This window comes from Sminthopsis crassicaudata, chromosome 1 (genome assembly GCF_048593235.1).
Source record: "Sminthopsis crassicaudata isolate SCR6 chromosome 1, ASM4859323v1, whole genome shotgun sequence".
NCBI classification, from domain to species: domain Eukaryota; kingdom Metazoa; phylum Chordata; class Mammalia; order Dasyuromorphia; family Dasyuridae; genus Sminthopsis; species Sminthopsis crassicaudata.
Genome location: NC_133617.1, coordinates 409,763,150 through 409,790,231, shown reverse-complemented (window position 1 = coordinate 409,790,231; position 27,082 = coordinate 409,763,150).

Sequence of the window (27,082 nt, the reverse complement as noted above, 5' to 3'; positions counted from 1 at the left end):
CAGGGCTGGTGTTCTACTCCACCACCTAGTTACCCTGTGATTTGAGTATTTAAAGGTGGTGCCAGAAATGCAAAAATTTTGATACAAGTTTTATCAAGCTAAAAAATCTAACCTATTGATTAACCTATTTACTGTTACAGTCTCCTCTCTTGTAAGTGAGCTGCTAGGTGATAATCTTATTTTGTTTTATTTTGTTGGGATCTAGAAATTTGAACATTCTAGTAAGACAAGTGGGATTTTAATTTACAAGGGAAATCACAGATATTTGAATATTTGCCCCAAGTCTCACCAGTTCCATATTTGACTACTATGGAGTAATGAAGCATTAAAGATAAAATAGGGAATATCAGGTCCAATCCCCTCATTTTACAAATGAGAAAACCAAGACCCAAAGTGATGATATTATTTATTCAAAGTAAGCTGGTGAGCAAGTTGGCAGAACATTGTCTCTTCTAATATTAGATATTTCCTTCCTCATTCAACTCTTTGAGTTTCCTTGGGTAGTACAACCAGTAGAATAATTCCTTTTCACTCTTTCCATGTGGTCATGTACACTTTGGAAAATGTATTCAATGGAAGAGAATAGTAGAGCTCAGTGCATTTCCATTCAGTAACTTGGATTATTTCTCCTTGAAATAGAATTTAATCTCCTTGAGGGCAGATTTTTTTATTATTATTATTATTTTTGTCTTTGCATCTCCAGTGCCTAGCATAGTTTTAGCACATAGTAGTCACTTAATAAATATTTTCTGAATTGAGTGGCTCCCTCTTACAGCTAAAATGTATTTATCTTTACTACTTTATTCCACATAGATTTTCCATGCTTTTATTTTATTTTCTACTTTTTCCCTTCTTTTTTTAATGGTACATAAAGTCAGGTTAATGAATAGCCTGACCTTTTCTTCAAATTTAGTAGCACTGACTGTATTCACAAAAAGTTCAGAGTCAGCAAAACAGAGCTAGTACTAATATGATCTTTCTTTATTAAAGCAACTATTTTATTTTTTTAAAATTAAAACTTTCCATTTTCAAAATATATACATGGATAATTTTCAACATTCACCCTTACAAACACAAAAACTCTTATGTTCTAATTTTTTCTCTCCCTTCCTCTACCCTACCCGTTCCTTAAGTGGCAAATAATCCAATATATGTTAAATGAAAGCAACTATTTTCTAAAGTTATTTTATGTATGCTAGATCCCATATCTGGGATCCATCTTGTCTTTCCTCTCTTTAAGCACACAGACCTCCTTAGTGCAACCTGAATTTTAAGTAATTCTCTGAATTTCTGCTACCATGACAAATGACACTTTAGGTAAACAATCTCTCTCAAGAAAATTAATATATGTGAATTGAATGGAAAAAAATATGTGTTCATTCATTTCATTATGACTGGTGGTCCTTTTGGAAGGCTGGAAGAGATCCTGAAAATTAGGACCTATTTTATTGTGGGTGGGATATATTTTCCCCCCTTATACCAATTATAAAATGAAATCAGTTCTATTCCTAAACCTGTCTTTCCAGACTTACTAGAAGTTATTTTGTCAATTTGTGTCTCTGTCTCTGTTTCTGTCTCTCTCTGAGTGTGAGTGTGTGTGTGTGTGTGTGTGTGTGTGTGTGTGTGTGTGTATGTGTGTGTAAGGATAGTAGTCTGGAACTATGATTCCATTAGTGTAAGATATACCTGGCATGGAAACAACCACCCAGAAATGCAAATCAACATCTCATATAGAGATAGAAAATTGCTTGGGAAACTGAGAATTGGGGTGATTATAGGTACCCAAGCTAGACTAGCTCATGAAACATTTGAATTTGAATATTCCTGACCACCAGGTTCTCTCTCTTCTATATCACATTGTATCTCTTACCAGCAGGTAGGTAGAGAGCAAGCATTTATTAAGTATTTACTATGTTTCAGACACAGAGCTTTTGGGTAGGGGGAAGAATGAACAAATAACAAAACATTTACTAAACAGTATGTGCTAACCACTATGCTCTGAGGATAAAATTACAATTATTACCACAGGAGTGGTGGTGGTGGGACAAGGAGCTTACATTATAATGGGAAAGACAATATACAGGAGTCTGGAAAGTTACAGGAATGATGACTAAAACCTTATAGATTATTCCTTTTAGAATAACTAGGAAGAGATGATTTGATCATGATTTTATAGGTGGAAAAGAAATGAGTAAGGTAAGTAGAGAGGGTACAAAATGTATGGCAAGGCTATTGGTGAGGCTGTCAAGAAAATAACTAACACATAGGGAGTAAAATGGAGTTTTGATGAGGTTCATTTGAAAGAGTGAATTAGCTGAGGTTTATCCAACAGGACAATAAGGTTCCATCATGGAGGTTCCAGAGATACATATGGTTAAAACCTTTAGTACTTGGTTTTTGGTCCAGTTAACAGTTCAGGTTTCAGCCAAGTTGGCTTCTATGGCTTTAAAGGCATTCTTCTGTCCAAAAATTGATGCTTTAGGAAAAGAGGAGTTACCATTTTCCCAAGGAAGGAACTAGCTTCTCTGAGCTTTGAAGACTATTCATGGATAGAATAGTACAAGTGAAAGTAGGTTACTCTTGGGAGATTGTTGCAATTAAAGAAAAGTCTGAAAAGACAAGAGGAACATTTTCTGTTTAGAGTTAGGATTTAAGATGAGAACTGCTTAACATGTAAGGTGCCTTCTCTAGAATAAAATTTTTAATCAGTAACAGTTCTCATTTAGTGCAAGGGTGATTCAGTGAATAGATTAATACTACCAACTGACATTGTGGTCCATTCTTCTGCTTACATTGTCTACAAATTTCAAGTACCAAAGAAGGATTAATATAGATTTTTAGACTATTTTAGTTAAATATCTGATATACTAAATATTTATTTATAAATTTTATTCTCTTCTCCAGCCCTCCTTTTCTTACCTCTACTACCATCAATGTTATGAAAATAAAACCCATCGATAACTTAATTATGTCTGTGAAATGACTTAAAAAGGAGAGAATTTCATTATCTTTAACTATAAATGCTCAAAAAAGCTGTTTTTTCTTCCACCTTCCTTAGTTTCATCCAAATGAAAATCCTGGAGCAATTAATGAAAGCAGAGTTTTGTTGTTAAGAAAAGAAGAATTGTCTGTGGAAGGGAAGTCAGATAAAGGAAGTTTCAGAGTTTTGTTTTTTGACAATTAAATAAATATGTTATTAATCTGGATATGCAAATACACAATCTGTTCAGGCCAGTTATGATATAGTCAGGAGAATTTAATTTTAGTCTTAACTATGCTATTGTTTAGTGTGAGACTATGAACAAATTATTTAGCCAAATTAGACTATTCACTATTATAAATGTTCTCTCCATTTTCTGTATTTATTTGTTTACATGTAGAATATGTTCTCTTTCAACTCTAGATCTATGATCCTTCAATAAAGTGGTTATTGATATTATATTGTGCTATTATATTATACAATATTTTCTCAGTACATAAAGCAAAAGACTCTAAAAGTAAGTAAAATGTTATATGTAGTTTTGTCTATATTAACTATTATAATAGGGTCACTCTTATGCATAAACTTCATATTCTTTGTAATATTTAGGACTAAAAGAACCTCCCTCATTGGAAAAAATTCTCCTTGGTATATACCTTCTTGAAAAATGTGAGTTTCAGGGTTTACAGCATATTGACATTAACCATTGTGAACTTTGATTAGGGAGACAAGCTTCCACTGCACTCTTATTAAAAGGCTGGGGAATCTCATGAAAAAGACCAGTAAGAGACAGATGACAAAACATGGCAGCTACACCTAGCATATATCAGAATTAATGACTGCAGCAGAAAGAGAAATAGATAGTGATATATTCAGTGGTAAAACTGTTCAATGCCAAGGAGCCAGGCCTTCAAGACAGACACTTTATTGAGTTTCCCTGATATTTTTCCCATGAATTAATTGATGTGTACCTTTCCTCTTGAGATGGGAAAACAAAGAGTTAATTGGGAGCAGAGGCTAGAATTTCTTGGGAGCATGCTGGGGCAAATATCACTTGGAAATGGATATTGTGAGTATTTAATACTAAAGTCAATGAATTTTAAAGAGCTTTCTATTTTGTTTCATTAAATGCCCATTGCTTAGAATCCACATGTCCTATACCATGCAATGGTTTAAAGGTATATATCAGTGGGGATTCAGAATTGTTGATTTGAATAGGTGACTACACCAAAACTGCTATGAACCTACTGTGGTTTAGCAAGGGTTCAAAACAAGAGGACAATTTAATCCAGACTTGATTCTGGTTTGTCATTAAAAACAAATGCACAACAAGTAAAACAAGATAGAGTGATTTACTATCACTTTCTCAAAAAATATAATTGAAATTTATTTGAAATTATTTTTATATATTGTGAAAATGCATTTCTCAAGACAGGTAGATGGTGCAGTGACTAAAACACCAACCCTGAAATCAGGAGGACTGATGGAGTTCAAATCTGGCCTCAGACACTTAATACAGAGGAAGAAGAAGAAGGAGGAAGAGGAGGAGGAAGAGGAAAAAAGAAAAAAAAAAAGAAAATGCATTTCTCAAGAATGCATGAGCATATATGAAGAATGTTTATTGAGAGTATTCCTGTTCAGATAGAAGTTGCACCAGATGATTTTTGAGATTCTGCAGTTCTGAATCACTCATTAAACTGCTTCCCCAATATTTACAGTCAGATAAAATAGGACTCTTTGAATGGTTTCCTCTCCTGGATTTTTGAGGGAACCCTTTAGATTTTGGAAATAAATAGTCATTATTGATGGAAATGAAAAATGTACTATTGAATTAGCTTTCTCCTACATTGGCTTAAGCTAGGGACTTATCTAGAAACAGCTGGGAAAGATTTCAAAAGCTATTTCTAAGCTTACTTCTTATTCCTATACTAACAAATCATTAACAATTGGCTGTCTGGTGCTCTTTCAACTTAACTCCTTGTTGGCACTAGTAGCACAGTGGTTTTTTTAGATGTTTTCTGCCACCCACACACTCCCATCTACTCTTCCACTAGGTTTGAGACTTTTGAGAACAGTGTATCTTGAATTAATTCATTCAAATCAAGTTAAATCAACAAATATTTATTCAAAAGCTATTGTGCACAACAACAGGGAAATAATAAAGGTAAAAAAACCAAAAACCCAGTGTCTGCTTTTAAGGAACTCATAGTCTAATAGATAAATTCCTTCATACAGATACCAATCTACATCAGTGGTGGAGATCCTAAATTAGGAATAGGGAATGATTAATTGCAAGTCAGAGCTATCACAATTCCCCAAGAGATAAAATGTTTTTTAATATTAACATTACTATTCAGTGTTATATAACAATATTTATTTGGAGGTTAGATTTTGGTAACATCATCTATTTGTAACTGTTAAATCCAGAAGTAAAATAACAATGCTTATAATAATAATTGAAAGAATAAATGACAAAATATAATTAGTTGTCATGAAGAGAACATAGGATTCAGCTCTGACTTTTAAATGTCTGTGTGACCTTAGGTAAGCCACTTAATTCTCTTGGTTTTCAGGATCATTATCTTTAAGATGGGCTAGATTACCATGTGGTCTCTTAGGACCTTTCTGATTCTATTATCCTATGACAGTGATGATGGGTGATGATGATGATGATAATGAAGAAGATGATATCTTTTATAATACAAAAGTACTTTTTCTGCTCATAAAGAGTAAGTCAAAGTTAGAAAGCAGGGTTTTACTCAACTTTAAAAAATTCCCTATCTAGGTGCACTTGAGAAGAGATATTATGCTTACCTTGAAATATGTCATCAATTTAAAAGTGATCACTTAAATATCCTTTTAAATAGCATAAGTTCTTTCTGACTCACCATGAATACTATGATTAAAATTGAAAAGTAATATTTCATCTGGAATAGACTTAAGTCCATTATGGATCTATATTCAAAAGCTTTTGCCATGGTTACAAGCTTGTGCCATCAGCTTGTTTTCGGCATTAGTTGAAGTTCCATGAAGTCTATAGCAGAAATACTTGCTATATATACATGGACACCATTGAATTACAATTTTTTACCTGTTTTTTCTTTCTCCCTTTTTCTTCTTTTAAAGATTCTTAAAATGAAAATAAAGTGTATTTTCCATTTGCTTTTTAACTATAACATCATATTGGTTCCAATTATTCCCATACCAAAATTCTACCATGACTTAAACAAATACAGATTTTGAACTTTCTTCTTTGGATAATAATAAGCAGTAATGTCATGGTGAACAGAAGATCATAAAAACAGGTGAAATTCCTTAGCCAGACCCAGTACATGTGACTAGGACTCTCCTCCAGGGAACTAAAATTTGGGAGGATACTGTCAGCATTTATGGTTTTTCAGCAGTTGAAATAATTGAGCTAAATAATTATTCAGCAAATATTTATATGTATGCAAATATTTTCATGCATGCATGTGTATTTTACCAGATCTATGATTTCATTGGTTAAGGAGCTTGGGATGAATTTCTTCTCTCAATACAGATTGCTACCTGTTTTGTAACACATAATCATATTTTTGATAGTAATTTTTAGTAATATATTTTGTTTTTCTATCACCTACATTTCCCAGTTTTCCTCACTCTCTTTTCCTCCCAGGGAACCATAAAGAAAAAAAATTCAGGAAAACTAAATAACATACAGAAAAAAAGATCTGATTACATTCAGTGTTTCACATCTATAGTCTCCCATCTCTGCAAAGAAATTGGAGGAGGTGCTTTTACATATCTCTTCTTTGGGTCAAACATTTTAAAGCATTTAGTTTCTTCTGTGTTTTAAAATGTTATTTCTTCAATTTATATTATTGTATTAATTATATATTCTTTTTTCCTGGGTTTGCATTCTTTCACTTTGCATCAGTTTGTCTATTTTCTAGTGCTTCTCTCTATTCATGATAGTTAGATTTGCCATTCTCTAGTGATGGGTATCTGTTTTGTTTATAATTATTTGCTATTAGAAAAAAATGTTATGACTATTTTACATTTCTTCTTGTCATTGATTTTCTTAGGGAAAATATGTAGTAATAGACTCTTTAGGTCAAAGAGCATTGAACAATTCCAAATAGTTTTCCAAATGGTTAGATCAATTCACAGCTCTACCAATAATGAACTATTGTACCCATCTTTTGCAAAAGCCCTGATATATTGAATCTTCTTATCTCATTCTAGTGGCATTGTTTTGTTCATGCAAAACTTTTTAATGCTATATAATCCAAATCATCAGTTTCATTTTTAAAAATCATTTTCATCCTTTATTTGGTTTAGAATATCATCCTTTGGATATAAAAGGTACTTAATATGATTTTCTTCCTGTTGTTTTTAGGTTTAATATTCAGGTCCCATAACTATTTTGAATTTATTGAGCTATATGATGCTAGATATTGGTCTAAATTTTGTAAGACAGATTTCTAGTTTTCCCTACAATTTTTATAAAATATGAAGCTTTTTCATAGGTGATATATAGGATTTATTAAATATTAGGTTAAGTTATATTTTCTAATTCTACCTCATTTAGCCAATTCCACTGATCTTCTTCGCCATTTTTAAACTATTAAATGGTTTGATGATAATGGCTTTATAATACTATAAGATGTCCAGAAGTAGTATTGTCCTTTCATTTTTTATTATTTCTCTTGGTATTAGGTATCTTTTTGTAATTAAAAAAATGTTAACCAACATATCAAATGACTTGCCAAAGTCACATATTCAATACATTTTAGAAGAGGAAATTGATTCCACTTCTACTTGACACTGAAGACAACTCTCTAGCCATGATTTTTGGCAGCAATAAATAAATAATTAAAGTAGATTGCTATCTGAATGTTTATATTTCTCTACTAGTAGTTTCACCCTTCTTCCCTTGTCTGATCCTGTTCCTTTTCATCAAAGGATCTTCAAATTAGTTTACTGTCTTAAAAGTTGGCCTTTCCTTATAGCCTCTAACTGAATTTGTCTTTAAAATGTGAGTTGATGGTAGCTTTTATGTTTGCCCAATCTTTTTGTTAGTTACAATTCTGACTTTAGCTATCATTTAGGTTTTTAGGGACCCAAAAACAATACCTCATGGAAGATAAGAGAGGGAAAAAAATAATATCCTTAAATTTATATATTCTTTAAAAACATGAAACTCTTTTGAATTAATTATTTCAGTTTATTTTTACTAGAATTCCAAGAAATAAATAACAAAATAATATTCTCCCCATTTTGCAGATGAAGATATTGAGATTCAGAAAACTTGAGATAGCTAAGTAGCATAGCAGGGAGAGTGCTGAAGCTGAAGTCAAAAAGACCTGAGTTCAAAATCCAGCCTGAGACACTGACAATGTGACTATAGGCAAGTTACTTAACCTGTTTCCCAGGGTTTTCATGAGGATAAAATGAGATAATATTTATACAATGCTTTGAAAACTTTAAAGTACTATATAAAGACTCATTATTATCTTCATCATCATTAATATTATGGAATATTCATGATAGTTAGATTTGCCATTCTCTGGCATCTATTTTGTTTATAATTATTTGCTATTAGAAAAAAAATAATGTTGCGACTATTTTACATTTCTTTTTGTCATTGATTTTCTTAGGGAAAATATGTAGTAATAAACTTTTTAGGTCAATGACTGCAGCAGAAAGAGAAATAGATAGTGAACTATTCAATGGTAAAATTGTGGACAGTAATAACAAGAGCAATAATATATACTTTAAAATTTATTAAATGCCTTTCTCATAACATGTTATCCTTTTGAATGAGAAAAGTGAAAGCTCAAAGAAATGGTGTCTAATTTAGTATCACACAAATAGTAAGTAGTAGAGTTAAGTCTCACTTCCAAGTCTTTTGTGTTTTCTCTATTAAAGAATCATAGGATCATAGGTTTAGAGTTGGAAGAGACAATCTAGTCCAACTCCTCCATTTTACAGATGAGAATGCAGAGGTTCAGAAAAGTCAAGTGGTATAGGTAGTATATGGCAGAATTGGAATGTACACTCAGGTCCCATGATTCCTTGTTTCATAGCCTGAATTCATTCCTTTTTGCATAGTATCACACTTTCCCAAGTTAGGAGGAATAATTAGTTATTATCAGATGGTATTTCTTTCTTCACAAGAACTAATTTGGCCCTGCCCTGTTTCCTATTTATCCTTTGTCTTTACAATGTCCCCCCACCCAAATCTTCCCAGTAACACCCCTGCCCTCAATAAATTGAGAGTGTATTGTATTCTCCTTATCTCCTTATAGTTTTAAAAGCATTTTACAACTTTCAAAATGCCTTCAAGTCAATATTTAAAGCCCTTTTGCTTCTCCTTTCAAAATCTGTGATTCATTCATTCTAGCTTCCTCTCTTCCTCATACATAACACTCCATTTCCCATTTCTGCTCTCCATCCCTCACCTCCATCACAAAGTTTTCTTTTTCCTTCAAGACCCAACCTCTCTCAAACTACCTTGTAATTCAACCTTCTATTTATTTGTATATTCTCTTTATTCCAAATCTTCTTAAATATATGTTTGTTGTTTTCTCCTTTAGAATATGTGCTTCTTGCCAATAGGGATTGTTTCATTTATTGTGTTTGTAACCTAAGAAGTGCCTGGAGAACTCAATAATCGCTTGTTGATTGATTGATGGATAGATAAGTCACTCCATATAAAGTAGGAACTGGAATAAAACCAAATGACAACAAAGATACAATAAACTACATTACCAGAGGGAAAAAAGATCCCCTTTAGTTACTATGTTATATGTGACCGGCAGACCTTTTCAAATGGTGAACAGGAAATTATGACATCTGCGTGTAACATGACAAAAATACAGACATGTTTCAGTGCCTTGTGTTGAGCATCTCAGTTGTCATAGTTATGGGGATATTATTTTGACATTTTGACATTGCATTGTGGCATGGTGACCCAGGGCCTCCAGCAGCCTGGAAGGACAAGTTGACTGAGTTATATGGTACATTAGGAAGCAATCAAGTGGCTCATTACTGATGTGGAAAGTGAGAATGAACCAGAAAGTCAGATACAAGCAAAGAAATGAGAAATTATGATGTTTATTAGTCTATTCTGTTACTAATTTACTATGTGATCTTGAAGAAGTTAGATAAATGATTTAACAACTCACTTTCCCTCTCCTCAGCTATAGGCTTGATATAAGTTGTACTTTATGTATTTTCTAGTGGTAATGGAGTTTAGTGATAATGTGGACTTGAAAGGTCACTGTCATTTGGAACCATAAAGGGACTCAAGACATATATTATCTAGTCTAAGGGTTCTTACCTTGGAGTTTGTGAAATAGTTTTAAAAACATTTTGATAACTGTTTTACAGCATAATTGGTTTCCTTTGGAATCCTATGTATTTTATTGTAAATGCTTAAGAATATTATTCTTAAATGGTTCAAGAAGTTCTCTACCAAAGGAGTTCATGCCAAAAGAAAGGTGAAGAACCCCTGATATAGTCCAACTTTTTTATTTTACATATGAAATACCGAGGTCAACTAAATTTTGGTGACTGATTATTGATTAGACAAGTTATGTGCTGGGTATAAGGATACAGTGCATAGATTATTAGATGTAGAATCAGGAAGACCTCAGTTCAACTCTGACCCCAGGCTCTCTATCTCTGTGACTTTTAATCATCTACTTCAGTTTTCTCATCTGTAAAATGGTGATAATAATAGTCCCAAGGTTCTTGTAAAAATAAAATGAGATATGATTTGTAAAGCACTTAAAAAAACCTTAAAGCATTATATGAATGTTATATAATTGTTGTTGTGGATGATGTTATCAACATAAAAAGTACAAAGCAAAACAGTTTCTGACTTCAAAGAGATTACATTTTAATTGAAGAGAATATGCACAATGTAAAATTGGCAGGCACAAAACAGCAGATAGAAAATAGTTTTGGTGGTCATGGTAGAGAGGAATGAAAAGGAAGAAATAGCAGCTGAAGAGGTGTGCTAAAAGGGGTGGTATCTGAGCTGAATCTTGAAGGAAATTAGGAATTTTTAAGACATAGAAGTGAGAAGGCAGGGTATTCCAAGCATAAGGAACATAGGCTATAAAAGCCAAAGGTCATAGGACTAATGAATGTCAGCTCAGTGAAGGGATATACCATTTATATAAAGAACACTTTTAAAAATTATCATATCATAATGTCTTTGATACTCAGCTCTTTTAAAATTGCTGCTACAAACCCAGCGAGACACAAGAAAGAGCTCTCATTTACTTTATGCTATCTCTAATAGCAGAAGATTTAGTTTTCAAGATAATTTCATGAATTTGAATGAACATTGGATTACTCTCCAAAGCCATAGCTTTCACCGAGTAGCTACTTAGCCCATTCTATGACCTACCTGGCAAAACTACCAGATTCCCATGGGAAAATCAAATCTCAGCCCCCACTCCAATACTACTTTGTCTAAGACTGTCTGAGATCAGGAGTATTTTGGAGCTGACGGTTTCTTGGGGAAGCAAATAACCTCAGAGATGGAGACAGGTCCATCATGTAATCTCCCTCTATTCTGCAAAAGGGCATCAGGGCAATATCTTGAGACTTGTTACTATACTCCAGGTCATGGGATGAAGAATAAACCAAGTACCCCTGATGGCAACCTCAGCAAGAGGCTTATTCTGCAGGCAGCCACCAGGGGGCAGAGAAGCACATACTCCTCTCATCTCAGCTCCAGGGAATTCAGTGTAGCTTGTGTTTTGATAGCCCCTGTTTGTTTTCTCAACAGCCTGAAGAGCATGCTAATCAAGGATGTCATAGGAGAAGGGAAGGATGGGATTAAATAACAGGGAAAGCCTTTAAAATGAAAGAATAGAGTAAGCTCCACAACTATTTCCAAAGCCTAGCTATTTCCTCTCCAAAGCTAGGCTCCCTTTATTTGACAAAAGATGAGTTAAAAGAGTGGGGGGAGGGTGGAGACTTGGCCACCTTGGGTCCCTGCATTGCCAAATCCTTCTGAGATCTAGGAGTTTGCTGTGATAAATTGCTAGGTTCTTAATAATACCTTTTCATTTAACACAAAACACTGTATTATTATTTTTAAAGTGTCTGTGCTTATTTTTTCTCTGGAACAGGGAAACACACCACTTCTTGAGTACCACAACAAAAACAACAACAGCAGAAAAAATATCACTTCTATAGAGTGCTAAAACACAGTTTCAGTCTTAGTGTGGAAACATGGCAAAGGGCATGTCAAGGAAGTCAGAAACCTTATACCATGTCCATTTAGGCTAGCACCTAGATTTAATACTAGGGATAGAAAAGAAAACTAAAAGAAAGCTAAATACTTTATGGCTTGTGAAACTTCAAAAGACAAATTGGGGTGCTCTAAGTACTATGAATTCAGTTTAATTCAATATAAGAAGAAGGTACTCAATACCCACTATGTGTCAGGCAGTGTATTAGGTGCTAAGACAGAGATGAAATCTTCCCTGGCCTTGAGAAGCTTACATTTGACTTATTAGAATACAAATGTCATGAAGGAGAGAACTATGTCCTTTGCATATGATTATTTACTGAAAAAAAAGTAAGTGCTTAAAAAATTTCTATGATTATTTTTAAAATTTTATTTCTATGATTATTTGATGCAGAAAAGTAAGTGCTTAAAAATTTGTTGAATTTGGGAAGAATATTTGAAAACTTGGAAAGACTATTTGAAGGAATAATTATTTTATTTTATTTTTTTACTGGTCTTCACAGTGCCAAAGACAGTGCTGGGGACCTCTATACTATATTCAATAAGTAAGCTGACTGTCCATTTAAATCAAGATCACTTCTGTCCAGGAAGGGCTGAACAGTCATAATTCCATGGCATTTTTGAGAATGAGAGCTCTTTAAAAAGAAGTTGTGTGGGCAATGAACATGCATGTATTATGTACCTATATGTGTATATATATGTATTTTATATATGTATCTTTATTTTCACTCACCTATAAGTGAACTTTATTATTTCCTTTACTTATTAAAAAGCATTTTTCTGAAAAAAGGATCCAGAGGTATTACCACACTGCCAAAGGGGTCCAGGACACAAATGAAAAAGGTTAAGATCCCCTGTGCTAATACTCTTTGGTTCCAGATGGAGTCAAACCATTTCCCCAAATGGGACCCAGCAAGCCCATTCAACATGTGCTTCATAATGAAGCCGGCCAGAACTACAGCAGAAAGGCCTAAGACTCTTCTCAGGAAGGAAACTTCTTTTATCTGAGGCTTGAATGACTCAGAGGCAAGACCTTCTGGTGAGAGATCCAAGGGAGAGAAGTGACGAACAATCAGGGGCTCAGTTTAACCAGTGTCGTCACAGGCTTTCACTGTGGTATCCAAGTCATAGCGTACAAAGGCTGACCCCAGCAGTGTCTTCCGTTTCCCCTCGTGGAAAGGTGCATTTCTTTGTAATGAGAGGTTGAGCAGTACTCAACTATTCTTTGAGGCGGTCGTAGAAATCAGCAGGCTCAGACATTAACAAGCTTAAAAGGTATTACCTGTCTCCTCTTACCAGGAGGTTTACACTGACTGTAGGGGTTTCACATCTCTCTTGTACTTTCATGAGGGAATTAGGTAAAATTGCCAAGGTGGAAAGTATTTGATTTAGATTAATTTTACTTTGCCAAGCAGCAGAGACTCATGACTCAGATCGGCTGTCCTACCCATACTGCCCTTAATGCTTTAAAGATACCCTCAGGGGGTGGGAAAAGCCTTCAGTTCAAAGGGCTTGATGGATAGCCACAATGGATTGTTATTATCTTTTCAAAACCCCCAGAAAAGCCCAGGTGAATATAGGGGGAAAAGACATTCTACCCAGAGGTGGTGTATCTATAGAATCTGAATGGGCATTGTCTCACTTTTAATGTCAAATCATGCAGTGTCTTGATCAGGGGGTAAGATTTTCAAGAGAATCAAATGGTGTATTGATGCTCTTCTTTTATTCTTTTTTTACAATAATATTCTACTGATGCTTTTTTTTGAACATTACTGTAATTTTCCAAAGCTCACATCACTACATAGAACCCTCTCTTGTAACAGTTAAGCAAAGGAAATTAGTTCACTGAACATTCCTGACAGCATATATATATATATATATATATATATATATATATATATATATATATATATATATATATATATATATACATATATTTTAATATATACTTATTTTTATATATTTATTTATACATATTTTAACATATGTATTTATATAATATATTTTATCTATTAATATTAATATACATATTTATATATATGTATACATATATAATTTCACATTCTCCATGGAATGTATAGAGGGGCAGGACTGGAGTAAGGGAGACTCATATTCCTGAGTTCAAATCTGGTTTCAGACACTTGCTAGGAAAATTACTTAACTGTTTGCCTCAGTTTCCTGATCTCTAAAATGAGCTGGAGAAGGACATGGCAAACCACACCAATATCTTCATCAAGAAATGTCCAGATGTGGTCACAAAGAGTTAGATATGACTGAAAAATGATTGCAAGTCATTTCTACTGAGAGAAGAGCTGTTTCATTTCTTTCCTCTAAAATGATGATCATGCTATTGATCTCAATCAATCAAAAATCATTTATTAAGGGCTTACTCTGTGCAAAGCACTGTGTTAAATGCTAAGGATACAAAGAAAAGGAAAAGCAGTCCCTGTTTTCAAGGATCTTGTATTTTAATGGGGGAGAAAACATGTAAATAACTAGAAGCATACATTTTACAGGAAAAGGCACTAAGACCTAAGGGAAACAATAAAGGATTTTTATAGAATGTGGGATTTACTGGTTTCAGAAAGGCTTGGAGAGATCTGCATGAACTGATGTTAAGTGAAATGAGTAGAACAAAGAGAGCATTGTATATAGCAACAAGAAGATTATGCAATGATCAATTCTTATAGACATGGCTCTTCAACAGCAAGGTGACTCAGGCTAATTCCAATGGTCTTATGATGGAAAGAGCCATCACCTATGGGGACTGAATGTGGATCACAACAAAGTATTTTCATTTTTTGCTGTTGTTTGCTTGCATTTTGTTTTCTTTCTCACTCTTTTCCTTTTTTATTTGATTTTTCTTGTGCCGCATGATAACTGTGGAAATGTGTATAGAAGAATTGCACATGTTTAACATATATTGGATGACTTAACTTATCTAGGGGAGGAAGTTGGGAAAAGGGAGGGAGAAAAAAATTTGGAACATAAAGTTTTACAAGGGTGAATGCTGAAAATTATCTATGCATATGCTTTGAAAATAAAAAGCTTTATAAAAAAAGAAAAATATCATCTTCAAAAAAAAGTGTGGAATTTGAGCTAAACCTTGAAGGAAGAAAAGGCAGCAAAGAGGCAGAGTTGAAAAAGGAGAGTACTCCAGGCTGGGGGTACAGCCAGTGCTAAGGTAGAGAACAAAAGATCAAGGACACCGTATGAGAAATAGCAAAAAGGCCAGTGTAATTGGATATACAGTTACAAGGTAGGGAATACAACAGCATTGATAGGGTAAGAAGGAGCCAGGTTATGAAGAATTTTCAACACCAAACAGAGGACTATATATTTGTTTCTGGAGGCAATAGGGAGCCACTGGAGTTTATTGAATAGGGGATGACAGTCTGAATTGCACTCAAGGAAAATCACATGGACAGTTTAGTAGAATGTATATTGGAGAGGGAAGAGATTTGAAGTGAAGAGTCCAATTAGAGGAGTTATAAATAAATGAATGAATGAAAAAGCATCTACTAATAACTTACTGTGTTGAAAACATTGTGCTAAATGTTGAAGATACAAATGAAAAAATAAGACAGTTCCTACTCCTCAGTGAACTTTCCTCCTAACTGGAAGAGACAACACATAGAGGATTTATCAGCTGCAAATTCAATTGAAAGGCCCATTTGTCCCAGGCTTTTCTAAAATTATTTTTGAGATTTCTGGACCCTAGGCTATTTTATTTTTTGTTTCATGGAACATCACTGATGTATTTAACTGTTTGACTCTGTCAAGTCATTTGACTCAGCTTCCTTTGCTATAAAATGAGGAATTTAGACTCCATATTTTTAAAGAATTTCTAAGATTTTTTTTAAGGAAGCAGCTGGGTGGCTCAGTGGATAAGAGCACTGAACTTGGAATCAGGAAGACCTGATTACAAACATGACCTCAAACACTAGCTATGTGACCCTGGGCAAGTCATTTTGATGGGATTCTAATTGTTCTCCAATCCCTGAACTCCACAGAAGTTCTTAATCATGGGTCCCACTACAGCAACAAACAGGTCACCATGCTCTGTGATCATCATGTCTGGTTCAGACATACCAGAGAAATCAGGATGCAGAGTAGGGTATTGGACTGCAAACTACTGAAGGAGCTTTCCCCAGGGTGATGCTTATGTCCTAACCTTCTTTTTTGTTGGTGAACTTATGATGAAGTCATCCTATTTATAACAGCATTACCATACATTAATTAACCCCCTTTAGCCACTGTCCCCACAGTGGGCTTTTCAGTATGTGTTCTGGGTAACTGCACACACAGTTCCACTAAGGATCTCCCCAGAATCTCTAATATTACCTCAAAATTTACATATTTTGTGATGTAATCACTATTTATTCTATAAAAATCCTTGTTTTACTTTATTAGGCTGTTGATTCCTTCAAGGAGTCTAGCTTGCCTGTTGAATTTGTAAATCTCAATAAATTGCCTTTACTTGAAGAAATGACTTAAGTCATGAATTCTTTCAGTCAGCACTCTGAATCACTCACCAACTTCATTTTATTTTTCTCATTTTTCTTATCTGAAAGATGAACTGGAGAAGGAAATGGCAAACCAATGTCATTGCCAAGAAAATCCCATGGATAGTATTAATGTGCTATGGCCCATGGGCGTCATGAAGAGTTGGACACAGTTTAATCTCTGAACAATAGTAACAACAACAAGCAAAGTTATACTAGGGACATAAGTGGAGAATTGTGGAACCTTATTGGGACATGTAGGATTGCCCCAAGTAGTCACTAAAACTTAGCATGGTACATTAGCTATGGCTCTGGATTTAATGTCAGGACAACCTGGGTTCAATCGTGTTGCAGGTAGTTTCTTGCTGGCTGAACCTGGATTAGTTACTTAAGTGATTATTTCCATTTTCTTATCTGCAAAATGAATGGAAATCTCTTCCACTACTAATGCTATGATAATGCTTAGCATTTAAAATCTATGATAATACTTAGCATTCAGGGGTGCTATCAGTACAGCTAGGGACCTGGAGTCAGGAAGACATGAATTCAAATTCTGCCTCAGACACTTTCTAGCTATGTGACATTTCACCTCTTTCAGATTGAGTTTCTTCATTCATGAAATGGGAATAATAGTAGTTTCATAGTTGCTGTGAGGATCAAATGAGATAACATTTGTAAAATGCTCTGTAAACTCCAATAAACTGCTAACTCCTATTATCTATGATCTTAGAAATATGCATATCTGAGTTTGTATCCACACATTTCATACTCAGGTAAAAGAGGTTTGGGTACATCTAGTATCACTTTAAATCTAACGTCTATCTATTTTTTCCCTCTCACTAATTTTATTTCCCACATAATCTTAATAGGTAGTAGGATATAGGCCAGAGTCTGCAAAATAATCTCATATAATCTATGTCTTTTTACTTTCTTTGGGATATTGCCTAAATAGTGAAAAGTAACTGGGGCATCTCCCTTCCAAGTGAATATTTGAGATTATTATTACTATTAGACTATTAGAATACTAATAATAGAATATTAGAATTTCATTATCACTATCTTTTTTTTTTTGTGGCAAACCCAAATACTCTATAATCTAAATTTTCAACAATTTTGGTTCATTCTTTCTCTCTTCCCCTCAATTCCATAACATCTATGAAATGCTTTTTAAAACTTGCTATCAGGGATAGTAAAATAATTTTCATCTGATTCAAACAAGTCTCCTTTTGTTGCTTGAGTTATGGGTAGGGCAAGGAGGTATTTATAAAGGCCCTTATTTATCAAAGTCCTTATGGCTGCATATATGGAGAGCTGAAAGGGACATTAAATGCCATCTAATTCAGAGGTGTCAAATTCAAAGCCTCTCTAGTGGCCCACAAAACCCAATATAGCAGAAATTAGAGTAGAATTTAACTGAAAAATGTTTAACAAAATTGATAAAAATACAATAGATGTATTACATAGATGATGTTAATATATGGTTTTTAAAGTCAAAATGTAGCCCATAGGGAGTGTGACATCACTGATCTAGTCTAATCTTATTTTCCAGATAAAGAAGGTCAAGAGAGAGACCTAAAATGATGTAATTAGTAAATGGCAGAGTTAGATTTTCATCCTTATTGGAGTAGCTTAATACATATAGAGGTGTTCCAAAAATCTGAGTTTATACTAATAGAGCTTAAACTGCACTGATTTTGGGGATGCCCTATATAGAGCTTAAAAAAAGTACAAAGTACTTCAACACCTCTCCATGACATAACAGCAAGAACATTTCAGTTAAAACTCAAATCTAGGCCTTCTGACTCAAAAGAGTGAAAGGGAATGGGGAAGAATGTTGGATTTGGAGAGAGAAGTTTTAAATCTGTTTCCCCCCCCCCCCTTTTTTTTCTAGATGATACTGGAAAAGTCACACCACATCTCAGACTCATGTTCCTTGTTTATAAAAGGAGAAAGTTGGATGAGATGAGTTTGGGGATAATTTCTAATTACAACTCTATGATCCTAAAGACTCAGAGCTCTTCATACTGGATGTACCATATTGATCTCAATGCATTTAGTAAATTCAAGAAAGTCTATGCTTGGTGCCAAATGCACAAGTATTTCTGGCCTCACAAGGCTTGAATATTACTGGGATTGTGGCACATAAGGAAGTAAATACAAGCATTTACAAAGTAATTTCAATATTTACCAGGTTTGGGATGGAGGTTTTGAATTGGTCTCATGGAGAATGAGATAATTGAAATGTATATTGAAAAAAAAAAAAAAAAAACAACAACCTAGGAATTCCAAAAGTAGGTATGAGGAAAGTGTTTTCCAGAAAGGATGTATCATTTGTGCAAAGTTTTAGGTAAGCAGTGGAATATTATGTATGAGTTAAATATCCAGTTTGATTAGGATAGAGAATATATGAAGTAACTAATATGGAATAAAACTTAAAAGGTAAGTAGGAATCTGATTTTTTTTAAATGTCCTAAATGACAGGCAGAGAATTTTGTATTCTATCCTCAAAACAATAAGGAAAGTAGTGAACACTTTCGATCAAAGGTTAGGAAATCAGTCATAGCCAGTTTAGAAATGTCAATTTGGCAAATGTGTAGAGGGTAGACTGAAGAATAGAAAGACTGAATGCAGGGAAAACAATGAGGAAGCTGTAGCAATAATCCTGGTGAGTAGGGATGAGGGTCTATACAAGAACAGAGGAATTCACTAATATAGATGGCTAAGGGAAAAAAAAAATCAATTAACAAACATTTATTAAGCACCTATTATGAGCCAGGACTTTACAAAGGCTCTGCATATATTTGTGTATGCATGATAGACAAAGAAAAAGAGTTCCTGACCTCAAGGAGGGACAAACATTTTCATATCTAAATTATAAGTACACATAAAATAAATTTCAGGATGGGAGTATTAGTATCTAGGGTAAGGATCAGGAAAGATATCATATCCAAGGTGGTATTTGGGCAGAGTTCTAAAGGAAAGCAAGGGATTTCAAGAGGCCAAGGCTAGGAAAGACTAAACAAAAAGCATGTACAAAGACATAGAGACCAGAGATAGTACCAAGAAAGCTAGTTTGTTTGGCTTGGAGAGCTTGAAGGAGATTTATGTATGATAAGCCTGGAAATGTAGGTTGGGGCTAGAATGTAAAGGGCTTACCCCTTCAGGGAAGGGGGAGGAGAGGGAGGAAGTAATAGAATTTGAAACTCAAAACTTAAAAAACCATTTTAAATTATTTAAACATGTAATTGAGTGAAAATAAAATATCATTAAAAAGATGAAATAGAAGGTATTATATTTCATCTTAGTGGTAACAAGAAACCACTGAAGTTTATTGAGTATAGGAGGGACTTGAAGAAACCTTTGCTTTAGGAATATTATATTGGCAACTATGTAAAGGGTAGATTGAAAATAATTGTTAACAGCAAAGGACAGGCTGTATAAGTGGCTAGACTACTTAAATATATATATATATATATATATGAATATACAAATATATAAATATATTTGTATTCAGTGGGTGCTATTTCCTGCCATAATTACATATTTTCAGTCCAAGAAAGAGAGATGGGTGTTTCTGAAATACTGAGCAACAACTGGACCCATTTTTAGTGGTTTATACACATGTAATTAGCAGTTTAATTTCCTCTGTGGTGAAGTTAGCCCTAAGATTTCATTTGTTAACAAGCACAATTTTATTGCCAGAAACAGGACTGGGACACCAGTTTTAGCTCAGCACTGCCCTCTGCTGTTTCTTTAACCAGTTCACTTAAAGGGAACAACAGCAGCAAAGCATCAGAATTGCAAATTGTAATTGGGCTGCATGGAAATTAATTGTCAGAGAAATGGGAAAATTTAACTCATTTAAAACCATACTTAATGAGGCTTCCTTTTTTTTCTGAACAAAAAAAAATCATGAAAAATTATATTTCTAATAACTGCCTTCCCTCCAGTCGCCCAGATAACTCCCATTATCATATTAGCCTTGTAACAGGTTTCCTTTCACACTACTTAGTGCAATTATGGATTGCATTGACTGACTATATACAAGACACGACAGCATAGAACAAAACTGTTGCAGACAACAGGATCCAGCATCCCTGAAGGAACAGGGTTATGTGCAATGTGCCTTATTCTTTCCAAGCTCAATTTTGGCTTTATATCACAATTGCTTTACACAATTATTCACTCCTCTCTCCCTTTTATTTTTTATTTTTTTTAGCTGAGGCAAAATTTCTTCTGTTCCCAGGAAACCAGATCACCTGATGCTGAAGTGGAACAAGACTGACCAACAAGTTTGGAGACGTGTCCGGAAGACTCTAGCTAATGAGCTGACAGGTTGCTTGGGATTTCAAATGTTCTTTGTTCTGAGTGCCTGCTTCCAGGCTTCTCTTTTCATGATAATAGGAATGGCTGACAGTTGTATCACTCTTTTCATTCAATGCTCCCTGGAGGGCTTAACAAACTAATCACAAATTATATACTATGGATAGAAATGGTGTCACCCCATCACAGAAACACAGCTGTTGGGAATAGGAAGGGTTAGAAAACTCTCCAATAAGTCAAGAAAACAGAAAGCATACTTTTAGTCAAAATGAGGACAAGGAGGTTTTGAAAATATTTCCTGCAAAATACAGTCTTCCCTCCCCCATTGGCAAAACCCACTTGGTATTCCTGCTATCTCTGGTTTATCTATTTCTGCATATTTCAGATCCCTGGTATCTTATAGGGAAGAGTTGGTATCAGTCAGTAAACAAAACATTCTTATGATTAGAAATTTTTTTGTCAAAGGCTATGATTACATTGATATAAGGATCTCTTTATATAAATGTGTATTGGCACATATTCTGTCACTTACTTTTAGAGTTGCCTGGAGGTACTAAAATGTGACCCAAAGTCACCCACATATGCACTAAAGGCAGGAAGAATTTGACCCTAGGAATTCTTCAATTTAAGAGTAATTTTACCCTCTTTACCACACAAACCTTCATTTGGACATAATCTCAGGAATATATCAGAAAAATTCATTGAAGGAACATTAAAATAGTTGATAGCAACTTCTCAAGCATTGCCTCTCTTTGATTCAAAGCAAAAGAAAAAAAAAAAAGATATTTCAGTGCCTATCCCTTAGCTGAAAAACAACAACAACAAAAAAAAGCATTAGTGGCAATAGGTCTTCCCGGAGCCCATGAACTCCTTCCAAATAAGTGGCCACTAACTCTACAAAGAGAATAATGAAGAGAATAAAACATGGACATGGAGTGAAGGTGATATGACCTTCAGAAACTATTCTCTGACCCTGCCTGAAAGTGAGTATTCTATTGTTGGAGACTTCATGTTCATATATAACACAAATGAATAGGCCGACAAGATTGTTCTCTTTTTGTTGATAGATCAATATGTCAAGGACCTATGATTTCTTCAGTGTGGCAATTACTGCAGAGAAAGATGGCGACCAGTCTGAAATGTATAGACTTAGCTATTTGCCTGAGGCTCAGTGTGGTTAAATGGCTCTATAGTCATAGAATTACTAGGTTTGGGAGTCAACACTTGAATTCAGGTCTTTCTAACTCCAAATCCAGAATTTTATCCATCTCATTACACTCTTTATAAACAGAGAAAAAGAAGAAGAGAAACAGATAAAAGTATACAGAAATATATGGAATACATAAGCACATTAATAAGAAACTAGAATTGCCAAACAACAGAATTCCTTGAATACAAAGAAGTGGTCTTGGGTATTGTCCCTCAGTTTTGTTCTGTTTTATTCTCCCTTGTGAATTGCAATAACTACTTAATGATAGCATTGAATTTAGGCCAAGATAGACACTTGATACCATCTAAGTCTTTAATGGAACCCCCAAAGCTCAAGATGATATTTCTGAACATGTATTTGTAATTTGGATTGAAATGGAGCCCATCTTCTCGTGATGTGACTCCCCTTATATATGCACATTCTGAAGGGAAAGTGGAAGACATAGTGGTCCTGGGTCCAAATTCAAGTGTTATTCCATATTATTAGTTTTGTGATCTTGAACAAGTCTCTTTAGTTCTGCAACCCTCAAGTTTTTCATCCATGAAATAAAAAGGTTGAACTAGGTGCCCTTCAAAATCTCTTCCAATTCTAAATCTATGACAGATGGATTTTTTTAAATAGAAGGACAGAGGGAATCTATGAGTCAGAAGTAATGAAGGGGTACATTCTAAACATATGGGATAGCTAGTAAAAAGGCACGGAGATCTGAAATGGAGTCATATATAAGTCATTATATAGTCATATATGTCATATATAAAGAAGTCACATATAAGTCATATATAAAGAACAGAGAGAAGACAAGTTTGAATTGTAGAGTGTGAGAGAAGGAGTAATGTACAATGAGTCTGGAAAGATAAGTTGGGACCAGATTGTATAGAGTGTCAAAATTTAAATAAAGGAGTTTATCTTTTATTTTAGAAGCAATGGGAAGACATTGGAGTTGATTGAGCAGGAGAGCCATATGATCAGAATTGTGTTGGAGGAAAATTACTTTGGCAGTCATGTGTAGAATGGATTGTAATGAGGAGAATTGAGGCAGGAAAGTGGCTGTTTTCATAATATAGGCAAGACACAATAAGGAGCAGAACCAAGATACCAGAGAAAAGTTAGAAACTCATCTAAGCTTTCCCTCAAGCCCCTTGAAACAACTTCAAATAATAAATTCCTGGAGTAACAGAATTCATAAAAAAGTGGGCTGAAATAATTTTCCAGTCAAAAGAAACTTAGAAGGCTAGTAGGAAAGTATGATACATACAAATGTGAGAGTGGAGCACAGAGCAGCACAATCTATGTCAATACATTGATCTCAGCAAACCCAGAAATCACTGAATCAGAAATGGCATCAATTTCTTCTGGAGTTTTCAGTCCACAGAGGGTAAAGGCGTTCTATACCTTGTCAGAAGAAGATTACAAGGGCTACTGAGCTACTACTGTAGCTACAAGTCTGTTTCTTCGCTCATACTTGAATTCATGTTGCAGTCCTGGGTGGCCAGGGTGAAGAGGAGCACCAACATATTAGAGTTTGCAGCGGCATGGAATAGAGATACTAATCACAGTTCCAGGGCAGAAAGAGTGCTTGTGGTTGCTCAGAATGCAGGCCAGGAGAGTAGAAAAAAGCACCACTCCTTGGATAGTACCATCTTGTAGAAACTGAACAGCTACAGGTTCCTAGAAGGATATCTGAAAGCAGCTATACAAAACCCTTGAAGCTTGGGTCAGTGCACCCTCCACTCTGGAAACAGAGCTATTTTAACTACTTTAAAGAGTTAAAAGTCCAAAACTGAGTGGGAAAAATGAACAGTCAAAAAAGTGTTCTCACCATAGAAAGTTAATATGGTGACCAGGAAGGTAAAAAACACACGGAGAAGAATATAACAAACTCAAAGCTTCTTCATTCAAAACCTCCAAAAAAAATGAATTGGTCTCAGGCTATGAAAAAACTAAAAAAACGATTTTGAAAAGCAAATAGGAGAGATGGAGAAAAACTTGTTAAGAACAATGAGAGTTTTGCAAGAAAATCATGAAAAATGAGTTAATAGCTTGATAACATAAACATACACACAAATATTGAAGAATATAATACCTTACAAACAGTTTAGGCCAAATAGTAAAAGAAGTCCAAAAAGCCAAATGAGGAGAAGGATACCTTAAAAATTAGAATTGGCCAAGTGGAAAAGGAGGTACAAAAACTCACCAAAGAAAATAATTTCTTAAAATTTAGAATTGAGCAAATGGAAGCTAATAACTTTACTAGAGATTAAGAAATGATAAAATGAAACAAAAAGAATGAAAAAATAAAACACTGCAATGACTTTTTGGAAAAACAACCAACCCAGAGAATAGATACGGGAGAGATAATTTTAAAATTATTGGATTACCTGAAAGCCATGATTTTTAAAAACCCTCTAAATAATCATCTTTTAAAACATTATCAAAAAAAAACTCCCAGGAATAGTATAGCCAAATTCCAGAGTTCTCAGGTCAAGGAGAAAATATTACAAAACATCCAGAAAGAAACAATTCAAGTATGATAAAGCCACAGTTGGGATAACATAAAATTGTGGAATGACTGAACAAGTCATGGTATATAATTATGAAGGGATTCTATAGTGCTAAAGGAAATATTGAACAGGATGCTCTCAGAAAAATCTGAAACAATTTCCATGGGGTAATACAAAGGGAAATGTATTTTGTACAAAGTAACTGCAATATTGTAAGATAATCAAGTATAAATGACTTAGCTATGCTCAGAAATACGATTCAAGACGACAATGAAGGACTAGTGATGAAAAGTGCTATCCATCCTCAGAAAAAGAGCTGATCATGTCTGAATAAAGATTTAAACACACTTTATTTTTCTTGAGATTTATTTGTTGTTGGATTGTTTTTTGTTTATTTTTTGTGTTTTTTTTTCATAACAGGACTAACATACATGACTACACGTGTATATCCTATATTGAATTGCTTGGTTTTTCAATGAAAAGGTGTTGAGAGGAGAAGAAAGGAAGGAAATTAGAACTCAAAGTTTTAAAAATGAATGTAAAGAAAAATTTTATATGCAACATGGGAAAAATAGATACTGAATAAATTCTGAGAAAGATGATGATGATGATGATGATAATGGGAAGGAAGAGGTCAAAAATAAACCTTACCTTCTCTCTACTAGCATTGAGAATAGTATGCCCTATTTACCATAGATATTAATAAATGTATAAAAATAATAAATTAAGTTTAAAAAATGAATAATTGATCAGTCTTTAATAGGTGACATGTTCTTTCTTTTCCTTTATCATTGGAAGACCTCCAAGTCCACTTCCATTTCTTTGACTCTGAATCTATGAAATTATAAAGACCATACTTGGGATGCCTGGAGAAAATATTGAAGTGAGAAAAGAATTATCTTTATTTGACCTTAGATTTGTACCTTCTTCTACTTAAAAATGCCTCAGGCATCACCCCTCAGTTGGATATTCTCTTTCCTATTATTAAGATCTTGTCCCAGAAAAGAATTCAAAACAAAAATAAAAACAACTATCTCCACCAAGACATTAATGATACATAAATAAATAAGAGTTTTAGTTATTACAGTGTTCCTCCTGCCTTTTAGGAGAGACAACTACCTTAAAAGATTTGGGTTCTAACCCAAATGGTATAATTGGAGGAGGTATTACAAGGCAAAGGTTTAGAAGGTTCAGCAAGACTCCTAAATACTTGAAACTTCTACTGTGTGAACCCTACTTTCTATATATGCAAGGCTAGTCCTATACCCAATAATCTATTCTTGGCATATTCTTTGTCCATTAAAATAAGTTAGATTCCTTTTTCAAAGAATATCTTTCAATCTTTCATAATTTTTATGTCCTTTTTTGGGTACCATCACCAGTTTCTTGACAATTCTCTTAAACTACTCCTTAATATTCCAATAAATTTTGGAATTTATTAAAATTTACTGAGGATAGTAGAAATATTGTTTGTGGGTCTTTGTGTGTCCTACTAAATTAACATATCCTAGTATTATAAATATTGTATATCTGTTTTTGTATGTTCTAAGGCCAACTAGATGGTGCAGTGGATAGAGTACTGGGCTTGGAGTTAAGAAGCATCATTTGTGTGAGTTCTAATCTAGTAATAATCTAATTTAACAATCTAATAATAATTTAAACATGATTCTAGGCAAGTCACTTAACTGTGTGCCTCAGTTCCTCATCTGTAAAATATGCTGAAGAAGGAAATGGCAAATTACTCTATCTTTACCAAGAAAACCTCAAATAGGTTCATGAATTGTCAGATATAACTCAATAACAACTACTTACTGTTAATACAACGTAATATTGTATTATGTGTGTAATAACCACATCTTTTGTTCACTGACATTTGATTTGGGTTCTACTATGTCCCCTCTCCCTCCTCCAATCTATCTAATCCATTAGTTTCCAACATGGTATGTAAAAGCCTTATTTTTCATATCTAATTTATTATTTTGTAATTTTCTTTACTTAATTTCATTCTGGATGAATGATATCCCTAATTTTTAAGCATTATTTTAAAATTCTTTGAAGGAGTATGTCAAATTTGGTATCATCAGAAGTACAATAAGCATACATTAAAATAAGTTTGATAAGGTTACTGGTAAAGACTTTCAGCTATAGGACTGATCTTTATAGATACATTATAGGAATATAGTTTTCAAATTAGACAAGATCTGATCCAACTCTTTCAGTTTTAGATATGAGAAAACTGAGGCACATGGAGGTTAAATTATACTTGTAAGGCTGCACAATTAGAAAATGACAGAGCTGGTATCAGATCCC